The sequence below is a fragment of the Ovis canadensis genome, chromosome 3 (genome assembly GCF_042477335.2).
Source record: "Ovis canadensis isolate MfBH-ARS-UI-01 breed Bighorn chromosome 3, ARS-UI_OviCan_v2, whole genome shotgun sequence".
In the NCBI taxonomy this organism is placed as follows: domain Eukaryota; kingdom Metazoa; phylum Chordata; class Mammalia; order Artiodactyla; family Bovidae; genus Ovis; species Ovis canadensis.
In genome coordinates, this window is record NC_091247.1 from 64,092,745 (window position 1) to 64,115,133 (window position 22,389).

Below are 22,389 nucleotides of genomic sequence, written 5' to 3' on the forward strand. Positions count from 1 at the left end.
TTTAGGCAAGCAATTCTAATGCTCAATTTTCCCCCATTCTGAAGTAATGTCAATATCAATCTCAGCAGTAATGCATCCCACAAATGTTCATGGCATTCAAAGACAGACACTCTGTGTTTTGAAATGTGAAAGAGACTTTCCTTGGGGCCTCAACAGGGTTGATCATGAGAATGGATGCTTAGGGTTGCTAGTTGTGCTGTGGCAGGAATGAGTGCTATGTCCTGAATGACAGAGGCACCAATGTGTTCTTTAATAAATGTTTTTTTTTAATTTTTCTTATGATATATATATATATATATATATATATATATATAGGCTGTTTTATAAAGTATGATGCCTACAGCAAGAATCCTTCTTGTCTAGGACTAGAGTAGTTGTATATGACCGGGTTATTAGAGTTCTCCAGAAAAACAGATCCAACAGAAGATATCTATCTATCTATCTAATATATAACAAGTAACTTTGTTCATGTGCTGTGCTGTGCTTAGTCACTCAGTCATGTCCAACTCTTTGCGACCCCATGGACAGCCAGGCTCCTCTGTCCATGGGGATTATCTAGGCAAGAATACTGAAGTGGGTTGCCATGCCCTCCTCCGGGGGATCTTCCCAAACCAGGGATTGAAGCCATGTCTCCTGCATTGCAGATAGATTCTTTACCATCTGAGTCACCAGGGAAGCCCGACTTTATTCATAAAGTATATAAGATATAATATAAATAAAAGTTAAAATGTGTGTGAGTCACTCAGTTGTGTCTGACACTTTGTGACTCCATGAATTGTAGCTTGCCAGGCTCCTCTGTCCATGAAAATTCTCTAGGCAAGAATACTGGAGTGAGTAGCCATCCCCTTCTCCAGAGGATCTTCCTGACCTAGGGATCAAATCTGGGTCTTCCACATTGCAGGCAGACTCTTTACCATCTGAGACAGCAGGGAAGCTGCAATAAAATATAATATAAATAAAAATTAAAATATAATCAATAATAAAATATGCAATATATCAAATATATAAATAAAGCATATGTGCTTATATTTAGAGTATTATTGTATAATAAAATAGTAAGGTAAATATGTTAAAAATATATAATGAAATATATAAATATAATACATAACATATTGAAAATATGTGAAATATGTGTCCTATGTATACAAGGAACTGGCTCATGGCTGTTTTTTAGAAGATGGGACATTGTGCAGAAATTCTCCACTTCCAGCATTCATGATGCATAGCTACACTATAGATGAATCTTGCAACATGAAATCTTCATTTCTGAGAAACCAAACAGATCAGGACACATCTAATAAACTTGGTATAAAAATATGGGGAAATTCATAAAATGGTAGGAAGCTTGCACATGCCTCTTATCCTCATCCATCAGAGGGCAGACAGAAGAAGCAAGAACTATAATTCCACAGCCTCCAGAATGAAAATCACAATCACAGAAAGCTAACTAATATGATCACATGGATCACAGCCTTGTGTAGCTCAATGAAGCTATGAGCCATGCTGTGCAGGGCCACACAAGATTGACAGGTCATAGTGGAGAGTTCTGACAAAATATGGTCCACTGGAGAATGGGAGAGCAAACCACTTCAGTGTTCTTTTCTAGAGAACTCCATGAATAGTATGAAAGGCAAAAAGATATGACACTGAAAGGTGAGCCCTCCAACTTAGTAGGTGTCCAATATTCTACTGGGGAAGAGCAGAGAAACAGCTCAAGAAAGAATGAAGAGGCTGGACCAAAGTGGAAATGACACACAGGTGTGGATGTGCTTGGTGGTGAAAGTAAAGTCCAGTGCTATAAAAATCATTACTGCATAGGAACCTGGAATGTTAGGTCCATGAATCAAGATAAATTGGATGTAGTTAGCAGGAGATGGCAAGAGTAAACATCTATATTTTAGGAATCAGTGAACTAAAATAGACTAGAATGGGTGAGTTTAATTCTGATAACCATTATATCTACTACTGTGGACAAGAATCCCTTAGAAGAAATGGAACAGTCTTCATAGTCAATAAGGGTCCAAAATGCAGTACTTGGGTGTAATCTCAAAAATGACAGAATGATCTTGGTTCATTTCCAAGTCAAACCATTCAACATCACAGTAATCCAAGTCTATGGTCCACATACTAATGCCGAAGAAGCTGAATGTTCTGTGGAGACCTACAAGAACTTCTAGAACTAACACCAAAAAAAAAAAAAAAAAAAAGACATTCTTCTCATTATACGGAATTTGAATGCAAAAGTAGGAAGTCAAGAGATACCTGGAGTAACAGCAAGTTTGGCCTTGGAGTACAAAAGAAAGTAGGGCAAAGACTAACAGAAATTTGCCAAGAGAACACACTAGTTGGTCATAGCAAATACTCTCTTCCAACAACATGAGAGATGACTCTACACATGGACATCACCAGATGGTCAACGCAGAAATCAGATTGATTATATTCTTTGCAGTCAAAGCTTGAGAAGCTCTATACAGTTGGCAAAAACAAGACCTGGAGCTGACTGTGGCTCTGATCATGAGATCCTTATTGCAAAATTCAGGCTTAAAGTGAAAAACGTAGTGAAAACCACTAGACCATTCAGGTATGACCTGGATCAAATCCCTTATGATTATACAGGGGAGGTGAATAATAGATGTGAGGGATAAGATCTGATAGACAGAGCTCCTGAAAAACTATGGATGAAGGTTCATAACACTGTACAAGAGGTGTTGAACAAAACCATCCTCAAGAAAAAGAAATGCAAGAATGCAAAGTGGTTGTCTGAAGACGCCTTGCAAATAGCTGAGAAAAGAAGAGAAGCAAAAGGTGAAAAAGAAAGGGAAAGATACACCGATTGAGTGCCCAGTTTTGGAGAATAACAAGGAGAGATAAGAAAGCCTTCCTCAGTGAGCAATGCAAAGAAATAGAGGAAAAAAATAGTATAGGAGTGAGAAAGACTAGAGATCTCTTCAAGAAAATTGGAATTACCAAGGAAACATTTCATGCAAAGATGGGCACAATAAAGGACAGAAATGACAAGATATAACAGAAGCGGAGGAGATTAAGAAGAGATGGAAGAATACACAGAAGAACTATACAGAAAAGGTCTTAATGACTCGGATAACCATGATGCTGTGATCCTTCACCTAGAGCCAGACATCCTTGAATATGAAGTCAAACAGGCCTTAAGAAGCATTATGACAAACAAAGCTGGTAGAGGTTATGGAATTCTAGCTGTGCTATTTCAAATCCTAAAGATGATGCTGTGAAAGAGCTGCACTCAACATGTTGACAAATTTGGAAAACTCAGCAGTGGTCCCAAGACTGGAAAAGGTCAGTTTTCACTCCAATTCAAAAGAAAGGCAATACCAAAGAATGTTCAAACTACTGTACAATTGTGCTCATTTTACACACTATTTAGGTAATGTTCAAAATCTCTGAAGCTGGGCTTTAGCAGTATATGAACTGAGAACTTGCAGATGTACACACTGGATTTACAAAAGGCAGAGGAACTGGAGATCAAATTGCCAACATTCATTGGATTGTGGAGAAAACAAGAGAATTCCAGAAAACCACCTATTTCTTCTTCATTGACTACACTAAAGCCTTTGACTTTGTGGGTCACAACAAACTCTGGCAAATTCTGAAAGAGATGGCAGTACCAGACCACCTTACCTGTCTCCTGAGAAATCTGTACATGATGGGACAGGAAGCAACAGTTAGAACCTTACATGGAACAACCGACTAGTTCAAAATCAAGAAAGGAATATGACAAATCTGTATAATGTCACCATGATTATTTAACTTGTAGGCAGAGCACTTCATGCAAAATGCTGAGCTGGATGAATCACAAGCTGGAATCAAGATTGATGGGAGAAATATCCACAACCTCAGATAAGCAGATGATACCACTCTAATGGCAGAAAGTGAAGAGGAACTAAATAGCCTCTTGTTGAGGGTGAAAGAGGAGAGAGAAAAAGCTGGCTTAAAACTCAACATTCAAAAAACTAAGATCATGGCATCTGATCCCATCACTTCATGGCAAATAAATGGGGAAAAAGTGGAAACAGTGACATATTTTCTATTCTTGGGCTCCAACTTCTCTGCGAATGGTGACTGCAGCCATGAAATCAAAAGCCGTTTCTTCTTGGAAGAAAAGCTTTAACAAATCTAGGCAGTGTATTAAAAAGCAGAGATGTTATTTTACAGACAAAGGTCCATCTAGTCAAAGCTCTGCTACTGCTGCTGCTGCTGCTAAGTCGCTTCAGTCATGTCCGACTCTGTGCAACCCCACAGACAGCAGCCCACGAGGTGCCCCTGTCCCTGGGATTCTCCAGGCAAGAACACTGGAGTGGGTTGCCATTTCCTTCTCCAATGCGTGAAAGTGAAAAGTGAAAGTGAAGTAGCTCAGTTGTGTCCAACTCTTAGCGACCCCATGGACTGCGGCCCACTAGGCTCCTCTGTCCATGGGATTTTCCAGGCAAGAGTGCTGGAGTGGGGTGCCATTGCCTATTCATGTACGGATGTGAGAGCTGGACCATAAAGAAGGCTGAACACCAAAGAACTGATGCTTTCAAATTTTGGAGCTGGAGATGACTCTTGTCCCTTGGACAGCAAGGAGATCAAACTAGTGAATCCTAAAGGAAATTGACCCTGAATGTTCATTGGAAGGGCTTTTGATGAAGCTCCAATACTTTGGCTACCTTATATGACATGCTGATTCATTGGAAAAGACCATGATGCTGGGAAAGATTGAAGGCAAAATAAGAAGAGGGTGGCAGAGGATGTGATGGTTAGACACCATTATTGACTCAATAGACATGAATCTGAGCAAACTCAAGGAGATAGTGAAGGACAGGGAAAACTGGCGCGCTGCAGTCCATGGGATTGCAGAGTCAAACACGGCATAGTGACTGAACAGCAATAACAAAAAAATGGGGAAATGGTAGAAATAGCTCATCTAAAACTTTGTCAACAATCTGAAGCATATTCATAATACAATAGAGTTCAGTTTTCAGGAATATTTGGAAGCATTGGTAGCTTACTTCCCAGGGACTCCAGATCAGTGAATTGCCTCTTTATGTATGCACTCATTGTATTATAAATACGCCCGATACCTTAACTGAGTGCTGGCTAAGAACAATGTGCATTAGGTTTTCAAAGGGATTACAAAAGAAGTAAAATCACCTACTCTTCTAAGGAGCCTAAAAGTTTATGGAGAATTCAAGGCAGATCCAAATATGTATCTATAAACACAGGCTGCAGAAATCCTCTGATGTATATATAATTATACACACTCCATTCTTTGGCTTTCCACTCATTTATAATTGGTGATAACTTAGACCTAGGGCATGCCAAACTGATGATGATTTTTTTCCTTTGGCCAAGGATAGAATTTTCAAAGAAAACATAAAAGGAAACATTTCCTAGACCCCAGTGGATGTCAGGTACTAAGATGGTTGTTTGACATGCATTATCTCACTTAATCCTTACAATAGTTCTGTGAAGTGAACTTATTACAAATGAGGGAACTGAGTCTCACGGCAGTAAAATATAGATCCAAATATAGATCACCACCTGATAGCTCAGCTGGTAAAGAATCTGCCTGCAATGCAGGAGACCCTGGTTTGATTCCTGGGTCAGGAGGATCCCCTGGAGAAGGGATAGGCTACCCACTCCAGTATTCTTGGGCTTCCCTTGAGGCTCAGCTTAAAGAATCTGCCTTAGATGCGGGAGACCTGGGTTCAATCCCTGGGTTGGAAAGAGCCCCTGGAGAAAGGAAAGGCTACCCTCTCCAGTATTCTGGCCTGGAGAATTCCATGGACTAGTCCATGGGGTCGCAAAGAGCTGGACACGACTGAGCGACTTGCACTTTCACTATTCACTGCATAGATCACTCCAATTCTAAAGCTACATACCATTCAAACAAACTAGCCAGAGAATGGTTCAGTTCAGTTCAGTTCAGTTCAGTCGCTCAGTTGTGTCCGACTCTTTGCGACCCCACGAATCACAGCATGCCAGGAGTCCCTGTCCATCACCATCTCCCGGAGTTCACTGACTCATGTCCATCGAGTCAGTGATGCCATCCAGCCATCTCATCCTCGGTTGACCCCTTCTCCTCCTGCCCCCAATCCCTCCCAGGATCAGAGTCTTTTCCAGTGAGTCAACTCTTTGCACGAGGTGGCCAAAGTACTGGAGTTTCAGCTTTAGCATCATTCCTTCCAAAGAAATCCCAGGGCTCATCTCCTTCAGAATGGATTGGTTGGATCTCCTTGCAGTCCAAGGGACTCTCAAGAGTCTTCTCCAACACCACAGTTTAAAAGCATCAATTCTTTGGCGCTCAGCTTTCTTCACAATCCAACTCTCACATCCATACATGACTACTGGAAAAACCATAGCCTTGACTAGATGGACCTTAGTCGGCAAAGTAATGTCTCTGCTTTTGAATATGCTATCTAGGTTGGTCAAATTAGCATCAAAGGTCAATCATTTGGAGACTATAGAAGTTCACATGAACAAATATCGATAAATCCAATAGAGATCATCCTATCCTTTTGTTAGCATACCGAGGGGCACCAGTCAACTACTGATTGACAGCCTGTTTAAATTTATCAAATGCAAGCTGGATAATACTACCATTATATAATAACTTGACTTCTGGCTCATTTCCAGGCTGAGCTGTCTCTCATTTTAATTGGAACAAATTGAATTTGACTTTTGGGTTTGAATTTTGGAGAGTCCAAGTGTCCTAGAATGAACATTTTTGTGAGTTGATGGTCCTCAGAGACCCCCGCCAGAACAGGTCTTAGGGACAGAAAGTCACTATTCCTTTCTAATCATTACAAGCAGTTAGACTAATGTGTGCTCTTAATATAAGACAAACATCTTGTTGAATTTTGAAAACCAGATAAAGATGATGCACTCCAAATGGATCCTCCCCTCTGCCCTTGATCCCAGTAAGAAGGCTCAGAGTTATAAACGATGTTACTATATATAATATATATACTATTATTATTATATATTTTTATTATTATATTTATAAAAGGCTATTATAGTCAATAAAATAGCAATCATTTGGTATTATTAAAGGGACAAGGCTCAGAGACATGTGCATTCAACAGTGTGTGTTAGTTAAGTGTTGCTGATGACTGGAGTCTACAGAGTGGGTATGCTGAGTTGAACTCTATTTTGAACCTGGGTCAGAATTAGAAAAAAATTAGAAAAACAATGCAAGAATAGACACGCTGGTTAAGTTAAGATTTCTGTTTACAGAATCTTGCTACCTGAATAAAATAGAGGCTCTGTGTTCACCATATCTTTGCAGGTAATTAATGTCAATGATTTGTCTCAGAGAAATTACATTGTTCCTGTATCCTGAGATGTAAGTGGTTATTTGAGAATTGGCTGGTGTGGTTTAGATTTTGATCTGCAGCTTTGGTTTTCTTATGATTCATATTGATTGCTCCAATTTGTATGCTGTTTTGCTCTGTAGGTTCTCGATCCACTTGTTTCTCTCCTTTTTGGCCGTGGTTATAGGTTTACATTTCTAGTTTTCGATTTTCTTCTATTCTTGGATTTTCAGTGTTTGTATTCAAGGTAACTTTATCTGTTTTTAATAGTTCTTGCTTTTTTTTTATATTTGCCCTGCTATCAGGTCTGTTTGGCTGTGTCCATGGAATAATGGAAATGAAAGCATTTTATAAGTTGAAAGTACTATTTAAAGGTAAGAGATGATTGCTTTTTTATTAAAAATAATAATCTTATTTATAGCTCTGAGTCTTCAAGCTATAATCCGGGGCAAAGAGGAGCACCTGACTGGACAGGTGGGTCATCTTTATGCACTGAGATCCTAGTTTGAGATGGCTCTACAAATCACTGTCATGAATAGATTCTCTGAGAACATGGTTTATAGCTGGTATCTGATCTTGAGAATGGGGGCATGAGCCTAGAAAGGAGACAGAGAGCTCACAGGGGCCAGCTCCAACAGCCTGACTTGTCCTACTTAATCCCTGGTGGCTCAGAAGCTAAAAAATCTGCCTGCAATGCAGGAGACCTGGATTCGATCCCTGGGTCAGGAAGATCCCCTGGAGAAGGAAATGGCTACCCATTCCAGTGTTCTTGCCTGGAGAAGGGCTACAGTCCACGGGGTTACAAAGAGTCAGACACAACTGGAGCAACTTTCACTTTCACTTGATTTATGCTCACAGCCTGATTTTGGAGACCTGAAATACTCCTATTGCTGGATCAAGACTAGGCCTAGATCCCGTCTTTACCGCTTATGCTCTCTCAGGGATCTTGCGGTAGGCTCTATGGCAATATTGGGGAATGTCTTTGATGACTCTATTAGTTCACATGAAAATTCACATCACCTTTTAAAAATCAATCCTAAAGTGGTTTGAAGATAGAACTTTAATCCTGATTAAGTAGCTCTGCCTCCTTATCAAATAGTGCTACATAGATAGCTAGAGGAAAATTATTATATAGAACAGGGAGCTCAGCCTAGTGTTCTATAATGACCTAGAGGGGTGGGATGGGGGCTGGGAGGGAGGCTCAAGAAGGAGGGGATATGTGTATATTTATGGCTGATTCATGTTGTTTTAAAGCAGAAACCAACACAGCATTGTAAAGAATTATACTCCAATTAAAAATAAAAATTTTTTAAAAAGTACTACTGAGTTTAAGCCTGGACTAAATCCATTCCCCATCTATGGCTTTTCTGTTTCAGATGGTATAAGATCAGGACCAGAATGTGGCTGTAGATTCCTTTAATGTGCTTATATCTAGAGCTAATCCCTAACTTTTGAAAAGTTGCTCTTTGTTTCAACTAAGACATTATTAGTAGAATGCATCCCAGTCTTGGAGAAAAAAGTCCTTATTGGCTCCTCTGTAGATTAGACATACAGAAGTTTTCTTCTATGGAAAGGAAAAATTTTAAGTATCTGCTAAAAAAAAAAAATGGTGTGGTGTGCTAAAGAGGGAAGGGGGTTGGGTAGGTGGGACAGCATTTTGTAAAAGGAGATAACTCTGTGATTGGATATCTTTAGGACCCTTGAGACATCCTCATGAAGTAGGCAGTATGTTAACCCATCTTTGTTATCACATCTCTACCTTATCCATTCATTCCATCAGTACTTACTGAGCACTAATTTTATGATAAGCAGATACAGTATTAGATGATGGGGACATCATTTCTGATGGTTGTCCAGATCTGGAGGTCTTCTGAGCTAGAGTTTGTATGTGGGCTTTAGGCCAGACAAATCCAACTTCTGGAACCTTCTCCTCTTTTGTTGTTTGCGTTACTTTGTAAACCTGTGTAGTAATTTTTTCATCTAAATCCTACCTATACATCTGTAAAACTGGATAACAATTACCAAATAGAACTGTGGTCAAGGTTCTGTGCTGCGCACATAGTAGATCTCTTACTTAATTGATAGTTGCATTTTCTGCCCTCATTTTCTTCATCCCATCTCAAACTCACTAACTGTTCTTTGCTTGGGGCAACTTGGCCTCAAGTAGAATTTAATAGCATTTACGTTTATTTGAATAGATGTATGGATAATATATTTTCAGTAGACATAGATCTCAGTTCAACTTTTCCTTTTGTCAGCTAATTAAATAGCTGGGCTTTTTAAAAACTTGAATAATTAAATTAATCAAAATGGTCATGTTGATAGGCTGGGCAGCCATTAAAATAACCAAACAAATACCTGTACATAGCAATCACAACAGAGATGTAATGGAATCATAAAAATACTTCATCCATAGAAGAGAGAAAAAAAGGAAAGAGGGAAGAAAAGCAGATAATTCAAATATAAAATGTATAGCTAGATGGTGGATTTAAACTCAACTGTATCAAAAAGTACATTAAATGTAAATGGTCATAGCACTGGAAATAGTGGATAAAAAAAAGTAAGGTCCACTATGCGCTTTTTGCAAGAAACCAAACCTCCTTTAAATAGAAAGACATAAATATAAGTAAATTGATGGAAAAGATAAATCATATTTAAAATAATCTAAAGAGAGCTGGTGTGGCTATACTAATATTAGAAAGATTAGATTTCAGATCAAAGAATATCATTAGGGATACAGAGGCTCATTTAATAAAGCAGTGTCCTCATCTATGGGGCTTCCCAGGTGGTGCTTGTGTAAAGAACCCGCCTGCAAATGCAGGAGACATGATAGACCCAGGTTCTATCCTTCATTGGGAAGATTACCTGGAGGAGGGCATGGAAACCCACTCCAGTATCCTTGCCTGGAGAATCCCATGGACAGAGGAGCCTGGTGGGCTACAGTCTTTGGGGTCACAAAGAGTCGGACATGACTGAAGTGACTTAGCACATACGTCTCATCTACAGGACATAACAATCTTAAACATTTACGCACCTAATATTGTGAACATAACAGCTTCCAAACATGAAGCAAAAAATTGATAGAACTGCTAGGAGAAAAAAACAAACATAGAGTGACTATCAGAGATTTTTAGCACCTCCTCTTAATAATATAGGGCTCTTCCCTGGTGGCTCAGATGGTAAAGCATCTGCCTACAATGTGGGAGACCTGGGTTCGATCCCTGGGTTGGGAAGATCTCCTGGAGAAGGAAATGGCAACCCACTGCAGTACTCTTGCCTGGAAAATCCTATGGACAGAGGAGCCTGGTAGGTTACCGTCCATGGGGTCACAAAGAGTCAGACACGACTGAGTGACTTCACTCACTTAATAATATAACATATATAGACATATATATATACACACACACATATATATATACACGTATATATACATATATAAGCCAATATGGATAAAGAAGAACTAAACAATGCTAAGAAAGTGAAAGTCTCTCAGTCAAGTCCCACTCTTTGCGACTCCATGGACTATACAGTCCATGTAATTGTCCAGGCCAAAATACTGAAGTGGATAGCCTTTCTCTTTTCCAGAGGCTCTTCCCAACCCACGGATCGAACCCAGATCTCCCACATTGCAGGCAGATTCCTTACCAGTTGAGCCACAAGGAAGGCCCAAACAATGCTAACCTGACATCAATTAATTTGACATAATTGACCTTTATAGAACACTACATTCAACAATAGAAGAATACACAGCACTCTGCATCCAATAATCTAGCACCTGCCCTATCATTCTAGTTACTTCTGTCTGTCAACAGCAATTACTATTGTTCTAGGTAATGAAAAATCCCACAGGATTCCTTTTGGAGTGGTACTGGCTGCTCCTTGGGGAAATTCTGCTGAATATTCTAGTAGCAGCTTTAGTAGAATGTCATTGTCTCAAGAGCAGACCTCACCTGCTCAGGATGAAGTCAGGATGAAGTCAGAGGTTGAATCTGAACCAAATACCTAACCCACATATTGTCATCTGGTTTGGGAGGACAGAAGCCTTTAAACTTTTGTCCAGACCTACTAAAATAGAAATAATATTTCCCTCAGGGGCTTGGCATTGAACAGATACGATACCAGTGTCAGAGTTAGGCCCATGCAGATTTTATGCCACTTGTTTTTTGTGTATCTGAACTGTTGAAATCAAACAATAGAGATCCCTCCCCAAAAAAACCTTCCTGAAAGATTTTACTCTCTTAAAATAATGTATTTCAAGATACATTCTCCTGCCTCCTACCTTCCCAAAGGGAGAGAATTTGAAACCATAAGAATTAAGGTCAAGTACACATGTTAGGCATCCTGTCCCATCACTTCATGGCAAATAGATGAGGAAACAGTGGCTGACTTTATTTTTCTAGGCTCCAAAATCACTGCAGATGGCGATTTCAGCCATGAAATTAAAAGACACTTACTCCTTGGAAGAAAAGTTATGACCAACCTAGCCAGCATATTAAAAAGCAGAGACAAAAAAAAAAAAAAAAAAGCAGAGACGTTACTTTGTCAACAAAGGTCCGTCTAGTCAAGGCTATGGTTTTTCCAGTGGCCATGTTGGATGTGAGAGTTGACTATAAAGAAAGCTGAGCACCGAAGAATTGATGCTTTTGAACTGTGGTGTTGGAGAAGACTCTTGAGAGTCCCTTGGACTGCAAGGAGATCCAACCAGTCCATTGTAAAGGAGATCACTCCTGGGTGTTCATTGGAAGACTGATGTTGAAGCTGAAACTCCAATACTTTGGCCACCTGATGTGAAGAACTGACTCATTGGAAAAGACCCTGATCCCGGGAAAGATTGAAGGCAGGAGGAGAAGGGGACGACAGAGGATGAGATGGCTGGATGGCATCACCAACTCAATGAACATGAGCTTGAGTAAGTTCTAGGAGTTGGTGATGGACAGGGAAGCCTGGCGTGCTGCAGTCCATGGGGTTGCAAAGAGTAGGACATGACTGAGCGACTGAACTGAACTGACACATGTTATCAGCTTTAAATTGTGAAACATAAATAAAGTTCACCTACAGTATAACAAATTATAATTTGATCAAGGAATGAAAGATATGTGGCCCTACCATTGTCAAATTGCAACGAACTGTTTCTCTTGGAAATCAGATGCACTAATGAAAGATAGAGGAAAAAAATATCTATAGCCATACTGTACCTTGTATACACTTCACCATGAATCTTGGCTGTATCATGTGCTTCTGCCTCCCCTATGGACTTCCTCCACAAAATTGCCCCTCCTGTGAACATGAGACAACGCCCAGATTATAGTACACATGATGATTCATTGCAATCTACCTTTAAGTAGTATTATACCACTTTAGCTATAGCACAAAAGCTTTACAGTGGTATACTTCTATTTCTCTCCTCCTGGCATTTGTGCTACTGTTGTTATAAATTTTATTTTTGTGTAAGGTATAGATCTAACAAAGTGCTTAATTACTTCTTGTTAAATTGTCAATTATCTTTCAAAGTAATTTAAATAATATGTTTAAAAGTATATTTTCCCCCATTGAGTTAATATTTATCTAGCACTCTTCATTTATTTGTGCAGCTTCAGATTTACATCTGCTATCATTTTCTTTCTGCTTGAAGTAGTTCTTTTAATATTTTTATAACGCAAGTCTACTCATAATGAATTCTTTTACCTTTCGAATGTCTGAAAAAAATATTCATTTTCACTAGGTAAAGAATTACTTGTTGACAGTTTCTCACCATTCACTCCATTGTGTTCTAGTTTGCATCACTTTCAAGGGAAAATCTGTTTCAATTTTTTATCTTTGTTCCTCTATATGTAATGTGTTTTCCCTGCCCTGGCTGCTTTTAAGATTTCCTCTTTATCATTGAATTTAAGACATTTGATGTGACTTTGTGTGGTTTTCCTCATGTTTCTTGTGCTTGGAGTTCATTGAGCTTCTTGGTTATGTGGTTTATAATTTTCATCAAACTTGGATATTTTTCAGCCAATATTCTTTTAAAATATTATTTTATGTCCTTCTCCCTTCCAGAGACTTAAATAACATGAATATTCAGCCTCTTATAATCTTATGTCTCTCTCCCTTTCAGAGATTTAAATAACATGAATATTCATCCTGTCTCCCAGTTCACAGGTTCTTTTATTTTTTCTATTTTGGAAAGTTTCCATTGCTATATTTTCAAGTTTACCAATGCTCTCTTTTGCAATGTCTAATCTGTTCTTAATCTAATCTGGTATGTATTTATCTCCATTTTTATGTTTAGAAATTAGATTTGAGCCTTGTCTATACCTCTCATGTCTCAATTAACAAGCTAAATTATTCCTTTACCTTCTTGAACATATGAAATATAGTTTCAACAATTCTTTTAATGTCCTTGTCTATGAATTATATTGTCAGTATCAATTCTGAGTCAATTTTAATTTATTCTTCTACTAATCACTTTCAATTTTCACTTTCATGCATTGGAGAAGGAAATGGCAACCCACTCCAGTGTTCTTGCCTGGAGAATCCCAGGGACGGGGGAGCCTGGTGGGCTGCCGTCTATGGGGTCGCACAGAGTCGGACACAATTGAAGTGACTTAGCAGCAGCAGCAAACTATGGTTATATTTTCTTGCTTCTTTGCATGCCTGGTCATTTTGAGTTGGATACTAGGTACTGAGAGGTTTATCTTGTTTGGTGTTATATATTTTAGTATATCCTTAAATATTTATGAGCTTTATTTTCTGGGACATTTTTAAACTACTTGAGAATAGTTTGAGCCTTCACGTCTTGTTTCTATGATTTATTAGGCAGGATTAGAGTAGTGTGCTGCTGCTGCTGCTAAGTCGCTTCAGTCATGTCCGACTCTGTGCGACCCCATAGACGGCAGCCCACCAGGCTCACCCGTCCATGGGACTCTCCAGGCGAGAACACTGGAGTGGGTTGCCATTTCCTTCTCCTTCTAGGGCTAATTTTCCCTACTACTAAAGCAAAATTCTTCTTTGTATAATTATTAGGTTTTTGCACTCTGGCTGATGGAAGGGGGTACTGTTTCTTTTCAACTCTAATTCTTTCTAATGATCTCCCCCTGCTGGCCCCATTTTGCCCACCCCCACAGCCCGCCCCGCCCCCCAGCCCCAGTCTTGGATAGTTTCCTCATACACTTTAGCTGATCAGTACTCAGCTTAACACTAGAGGGCCCAGACTTCTTCAGATTTCCAGAATTCTCCTTCTGTACATCTTTTTCATCTCTATTACTCTGCTCTGAAAACTCAATTATCTCCATGACTCTCAGCTCTGTGTCTTCAACTCAGGGAGACCGTGGGGCTCTGTGTGGATCCCTCGCCTTCCACTGTGACCCGGAAATTCTCTCCAGGAAGATAAGTTGGGCCAATGGTAGGAGCATCTCTCAGGGATCATTGACCTGCCATGTCTGATGTCTGGTTTTGAAAACCGGTTTTTAAAATATATGTTGTTTCCTTTTTGTTGTTGTTGTTTTAGGCTGTAGGGCTAATCCAATCTCTTTTAGTAAATTCTGGGTAGAAGCAAGGTCAATAGTATCCTTTATATTAAAAAAAAAAAGTCTTATGCCTTTTCTCTATTTTTTTTTTTTTAATGGGAGTAGGGGAACTTCTAGAGAGAAACAAGAAAAAGTTCCCTTAGATAAAATACTAGAGGGATTATCTGAATCTAAGAGTAACAACACTACATACCTTCCAGGGTTGTTCTGAACATTAAATGAAATAATATATATGAAGTGCTCCATGGGGTCTTGCAAAGAGTAAGTACTGTATTAACATAATTTATTCCTATGATATTTCCTCAAGGACATCATGTTCTGCTTCTCTGCCTTCTGGCCCTTTAGACATGGTTTTCCTATTGCCTGTGTTCTCCTTTTCCAGCTCCCTACACTCTTCCTTGCTATGTCCTGCTCTTTTCAGATGTACCTCTAGTCCCACCTCATGTGGGAGGCTTCCCCTGATCTTCTGATCTTAGTAGGATGCTCTCCATGTTCCATGGTGCCCCCATTAATGCTTTGAAATACTTTTCCCTCTTTCATCTCCACACAAGGGGATGGAGATTGTGGCTCATGGTGAGTGAATTAGTTGATGAATGAATGATGCATGAAGATTGGCTCTTAAAAATTGTTAAATAAAATGATATAAGAGACATTTACAAAACCCTGACATAAAATGTTTTTTGAATGAACACCAGCAGAGACCTCAAAATTCCTAGATGAAATTGGGAGAAATTGAGAAGTAACGTGTTCAGGGACAAGACTGGACAGCCAGTCACCACTGCCTTTTGAGCCTGTCTGTGAAACTGCCACCAGAGGCTGCAATTCAATGAGAAGTAACGCTCTTTGGCAAGGAAAAGAGCAAAGTCTGGTGATGAGAAGGGAAAAAAAAAAAAAAAAAAACGCAAGAAAATGAAAATCGTGAGCCAAACAATGTGAGAACAGCCTCCTACCCCTGTCCTCACCCCATGGCCCAGGCACCCAGCCTTGATGGCATTATCTCTGCACAGCCAGAATTTTAGGAAAAGCCTGCCAATATTGACATTACCCCACATAATGAAATCAAGGTGGATTGGTGAACAAATCACTTTAAAAGTTAATTGTTAAAACCCCACAGGTTAGAGCTTTTAAGCTAATGCCTGTTGGCTTGATGGCAGTTGTGGTGCTTGCTCTTTTTGTCATTGTTTTTTGTGTTTGGTCTCTCTTGTTCTCTTGCTTTTGATGGCAGAAAGTAGAGTTCTTTTTAATTTTAGGGTAGGGTAAGGGACATCCTGCTTGGCTTTTCTGAGCAGTATTTTCTTTCCTCCCCTCCACTCCCTTTTTTACTTCCCTTCTCTCTTCATTCTATACTAGCCTGTTAGCAGTCCTTGCCTCTTGTCCTGCATTCTGTACATACATTTGAGCATCCTGGTAAACCCAGTCCCTACTATCTTGAGCCTTCCTGGAGTCCCTGGAGGCTGTGCTGAGAAGATGCCTTGGTGACATACTCAGAGCTCTGCCAGCATCCCCTCTTCCTGGACCCATTCCCCAGATGGTCCTGGAAAGAATCAGAGATGGGAGCCCTTTCTGTCCCACAGATGGGAGGCAGTTACAGGGATGGCACATCTCAAGGAGAGCCTCACATCAAAAGTGATATCTCTTTCCCCCGGCCTCTCAGACCTCGGGCTGAGGTGAGGGAAGACAGGGGATTTTAGGAATTCTTATTTGAGGCAGCAAATTGACAAGGGGTACATCCTTTCTTGACCAAAGCCTGGCATGAATTTGGGTCTCTCAGTATATTTCCATTTATTGATGAGCAGATCACAAACTAGCCTGTGGGCATGTTTTCAAACTTAATGAAGAAAAGACAGTTTCTGCCACAAGAGCTCTTCATCTGACTGACAGCATCAATCAGGGGCTCCTCTGACTCCTGGCTGTGCTCAGTAATGAAACCTTTCTCCTAAAAACTGGAGAGGCTGGGGAGATGAGACAGTGGGCCACGGAAGGAGGGGCAGAAGAAGACTACAGTTTATCTAAACTACATCTCCTTTACCTCACTGGGCCATGGGAGGGCCTGAGGGCAACCAGAAGGGTGAGGTGTGGTGGCACCTGGAAGGTCATGGAAAGCAGACAGTAGGGAGTGTTTTTTTCTGAGGGAAATGATGCTGTGGCAGCTGCTTGAAACTCGGAGGTGTGTGTGTGTTTTAATCCCCTTTGGTGGAGAGCCATCATCTAGGAGATTCTCTTTTAAGATTTAGTCGCTCAGTCGTGTCCGACTCTGCGACCCCATGGACTATAGCCTTGCACTTGGCGGCTGCGAGCCGGCCCACAAAGCGCAGGCGGCCGCGAGGAGCTACCCCATGTCCAAGGTCAGGGGCAGCGGCTGGGAGGAGACACCCTGCAGTCCGAGGTCAGTGGCGGAGGCTGGGAGGAGCTACCCCACGTCCGAGGTCAGTGGCGGCCAGGAGGAGACAGGGCGGCCAGGAGGAGACACCCGGTGTCCGAGGTCAGGGTGGTGGCTGGGAGGAGCTACCCTGCGTCCCAGATCAGGGGCAGCCAGAAGAAGCTACCTCGCTCTGGAGGCCAGGGGCAGTGACCTTGAGGAGCCACCCCAAGCCCGAAGCCAGGGGAGGCAGCTGGGAAGAGCCACCCACGCCTGAGGCCAGGGCCGGTGGCCGGCAGCCGGGAGGAGCAACCCCAGGAGCGGTGGCTGAGCAGGCACAGGAGGGCCTAGAGGAGGTCTCCCACGTTGAAGGTCAGGAACGGTGGCGGTAAGGAGATACCCCTCATCCAAGGTAAGGAGCAGCCGTGAAGAGATACCCCAAGCCAAGGTAAGAGAAACCCAAGTAAGATGGTAGGTGTTGCAAGAGGGCATCAGAGGGCAGACACACTGAAACCATACTCACAGAAAACTAGTCAATCTTATCACACTAGGACCACAGCCTTGTCTAACTCAATGAAACCAAGCCATGCCTACGGGGCAACACAAGACAGGCAGGTCATGGTGGAGAGGCCTGACAGAATGTGGTCCACTGGAGAAGGGAATGGCAAACCACTTCAGTATTCTTGCCTTGAGAACCCCATGAACAGTATGAAAAGGCAAAATGATAGGATACCAAAGGAGGAACTCCCCAGGTCAGTAGGTGCCCAATATGCTACTGGAGATCAGTGGAGAAATAACTCCAGGAAGAATGAAGGGATGGAGCCAAAGCAAAAACAGTACCCAGTTGTGGATGTGACTGGTGATAGAAGTAAGATCCAATGCTGTAAAGACCAATATTGCATAGGAACCTGGAATGTCAGGTCCATGAATCAAGGCAAATTGGAAGTGGTCAAACAACAGATAGCAAGGGTGAACGTCGACATTTTAGGAATCAGCGAACTAAAATAGACTGGAATGGGTGAATTTAACTCAGATGACCATTACATCTACTACTGTGGGCAGGAATCCCTCAGAAGAAATGGAGTCGCCATCATGGTCAACAAGAGTTCGAAATGCAGTACTTGGATGCAATCTCAAAAACAACAGAATGATCTCTGTTCGTCTCCAAGGCAAACCACTCAATATCACAGTAATCCAAGTCTATGCCCCAACCAGTAACGCTGAAGAAGCTAAAGTTGCACGGTTTTATGAAGACCTACAAGATCTTTTAGAACTAACACACAAAAAAGATGGCCTTTTCATTATAGGGGACTGGAATGCAAAAGTAGGAAGTCAAGAAACACCTGGAGTAACAGGCAAATTTGGCCTTGGAATGCAGAATGAAGCAGGGCAAAGACTAATAGAGTTTTCCCAAGAAAACGCACTGGTCATAGCAAACACCCTCTTCCAACAACACAAGAGAAGACTCTACACATGGACATCACCAGATGGTCAACACCAAAATCAGATTGATTATATTCTTTGCAGCCGAAGATGGAGAAGCTCTATACAGTCAGCAAAAACAAGACCGGGAGCTGACTGTGGCTCAGATCATGAATTCCTTATTGCCAAATTCAGACTCAAATTGAAGAAAGTAGGGAAAACCGCTAGACCATTCAGGTATGACCTAAATCAGGTCCCTTATGATTATACAGTGGAAGTGAGAAATAGATTTAAGGGACTAGATCTGATAGATAGAGTGCCTGATGAACTATGGAATGAGGTTCGTGACATTGTACAGGAGACAGGGATGAAGACCATCCCCATGGAAAAGAAATGCAAAAAAGCAAATGGCTGTCTGGGGAGGCCTTACAAATAGCTGTGAAAAGAAGAGAGGCAAAAAGCAAAGGAGAAAAGGAAAGATATAAGCATCTGAATGCAGAGTTCCCAAGAATAGCAAGAAGAGATAAGAAAGCCATCTTCAGCGATCAATGCAAAGAAATAGAGGAAAACAACAGAATGGGAAAAACTAGAGATCTCTTCAAGAAAATTAGAGATACTAAGGGAACATTTCATGCAAAGATGGGCTCGATAAAGGACAGAAATGGTCTGGACCTAACAGAAGCAGAAGATATTAAGAAGAGGTGGCAAGAATACATGGAAGAACTGTACAAAAAAGATCTTCACGACCGAGATAATCATGATGATGTGGTCACTAATCTAGAGCCAGACATCTTGGAATGTGAAGTCAAGTGGGCCTTAGAAAGCATCACTACAATCAAAGCTAGTGGAGGTAATGGAATTCCAGTTGAGCTATTTCAAATCCTGAAAGATGATGCTGTGAAAGTGCTGCACGCAATATGTCAGCAAATTTGGACAACTCAGCAGTGGTCACAGGACTGGAAAAGGTCAGTTTTCATTCCAATCCCAAAGAAAGGCAATGCAAAAGAATGCTCAAACTACCGCACAATTGCACTCATCTCACATGCTAGTAATGCTCAAAATTCTCCAAGCCAGACTTCAGCAATATGTGAACCGTGAACTCCCTGATGTTCAAGCTGGTTTTAGAGAAGGCAGAGGAACCAGAGATCAAATTGCCAACATCCTCTGCATCATGGAAAAAAGCAAGAGAGTTCCAGAAAAACATCTATTTCTGCTTTATTGACTATGCCAAAGCCTTTGACTGTGTGGATCACAATAGACTGTGGAAAATTCTGAAAGAGATGGGAATACAAGACCACCTAACCAGCCTCTTGAGAAATCTGTATGCAGGTCAGGAAGCAACAGTTAGAACTGGACCTGGAGCAACAGACTGGTTCCAAATAGGAAAAGGAGTACATCAAGGCTGTATAGTGTCACCCTGCTTATTTAACTTCTATGCAGAGTACATCATGAGAAATGCTGGACTGGAAGAAACACAAGCTGGAATCAAGATTGCTGGGAGAAATATCAATAACCTCAGATATGCAGATGACACCACCCTTATGGCAGAAAGTGAAGAGGAGCTAAAAAGCCTCTTGGTGAGTGTGAAAGAGGAGAGTGAAAAAGTTGGCTTAAAGCTCAACATTCAGAAAACAAAGATCATGTTATCTGGTCCCATCACTTCATGGGAAATAGATGGGGAAACAATGGAAACAGTGTCAGACTTTATTTTGGGGGGGCTCCAAAATCACTGCAGATGGTGACTGCAGCCATGAAATTAAAAGATGCTTACTCCTTGGAAGAAAAGTTATGACCAACCTAGAGAGTATATTCAAAAGCAGAGACATTACTTTGCCGACTAAGGTCTGTCTAGTCAAGGCTATGGTTTTTCCTGTGGTCATGTATGGATGTGAGAGTTAGACTGTGAAGAAGGCTGAGTGCTGAAGAATCGATGCGTTTGAACTGTGGTGTTGGAGAAGACTCTTGAGAGTCCCTTGGACTGCAAGGAGATCCAACCAGTCCATTCTGAAGGAGATGAGTCCTGGGATTTCTTTGGAAGGAATGATGCTAAAGCTGAAACTCCAGTACTTTGGCCACCTCATGTGAAGAGTTGACTCATTGTAAAAGACTCTGATGCTGGGAGGGATTGGGGGCAGGAGGAAAAGGGGACCACCGAGGATGAGATGGCTGGATAGCATCACTAACTCGATGCATGTGAGTCTGAGTGAACTCCGGGAGATGGTGATGGACAGGGAGGCCTGGCGTGCTGCGATTCATGGGGTCGCAAAGAGTCGGACATGACTGAGTGACTGAACTGAACTGAACTGGACTGCAGCCTGCCAGGCTCCTCTGTCTATGGAGTTCTTGAGGCAAGAATTTTGGAGTGGGTAGCCATTCCCTTCTGCAGGGGATTTTCCTGTTCCAAGGTTCGAACCTGGGCCTCCTACTTTGTAGGCAGATTCTTTACAGCCTGAAATGCCATGGACGCCTCTACTTCGTGGTGGAGAGGCAGCACCTAGGAGATTCTCCTTCCTGATGTTTACTGTCCTTACCCTTAGGAACCCCAAGTAGAATCTCTGTTCTGTTTAGAGATCTGAGGCTTGTCTTGGGGACAAGTGTTTTCTTACTTTTTCTGGGAAACATTTTTTTTTTCTCCCCATAGGAAAGCAACTGCCTTTTCAATAACCGATTAAGCAAACACATCAATAAGAGAGATAAGGATTTGGTGGTTTGGGATGGAGTGAAGTGGAGGAAGGTGTATGTTGGAATGCAAACCCCGGTGGCTACATAGATGCTCCAGAAAACTTGGTTTCTGAGAAGCACCAGAAAGCATGAATCTAGTTTATTGTCCTCAAATTGAGAAGCATAGAAGTTGTGAGTCTTATTGAAGGGCAAACCTATAAATCCTGGTGGAACTGGTCTTCTGACTTCTCCTTCTCTCTTAAGATGGGGCGTTTACTTTGTGCCAAGCCGTCTGATTTGCACCAGTGATTCAGAGAGAGGGGAGAAGAGGGTGGTGTGGGGAGAACAGGCTGTGCATGGATTCGTGGGACTTCTGGCCATCCTTGAGAAGATGTGGTTTTATAGGTAGGTCCCCAGCACATCCCTCTAGCACTTTCCATTGCTTTCTAGCAACAGTGCTCTCTACCTAAAATAATTCATATGCCTATGACAGAGGGCTTCATACTTCTGCTTTCTAGGAGAAATAGTTTGCTCTCATTGGCTTGAAAACTACAAGTTATTCCTAATTACCTTTACCTCCCTCATCTTCCATAATCATTCTGATGCAACCCAGATATGTTGCATTACCACCTAAATCATCTGAGTCAATCCACTTGGCTCTGTCATTATTTGAATACCCTGATCCAAGTCACCATAACCTTGCTGGAGCTGGGAGACCATCCCCTTACTGGCTCTCCCCTTTCATTCTAGTCTCATTCAAATTGCTTCTTCACATGCAAACCAGCAGGAGGTTTTTGAACTTCAGCTCTGGTGTGTCACTTGCTCTATCAGTGGAAAACTCCTCAGTGGCTTCCCACTGGTTTTAGGGTAAAGAGCTCAATCTTTAAGACACTCCACAGATGCATAGGCAGGTTTCTGCCTGTGTCTTCAGCCTTGTCTTGCATCTCACCCTCTCTCTGCCCTCCATCTATACCAGCACCCTTGCCATGCCTGCTCCTGCTACAGGGACTTTGCATTTGTTGTTTCCCCTACTTGGAACTCACTCCATAACCCCATTCACCTGGATAGCTCCTCCTCAACCTCGTCTCTCTGTTTACTCCTCAGG

General features: G+C 41.5%; 1 long non-coding RNA gene across 1 annotated transcript in view; it reads left to right on the top strand.

The window, feature by feature from the left end:
- LOC138436920 (uncharacterized) overlaps positions 1-22,389 on the top strand; it is a 426,009-nt gene that overhangs the window by 400,212 nt on the left and 3,408 nt on the right. Inside the window, exon 6 of the long non-coding RNA XR_011255667.1 lies at positions 7,634-7,702. This is a non-coding gene — a long non-coding RNA (uncharacterized lncRNA). The remainder of the gene's footprint in view (positions 1-7,633; positions 7,703-22,389) is intronic.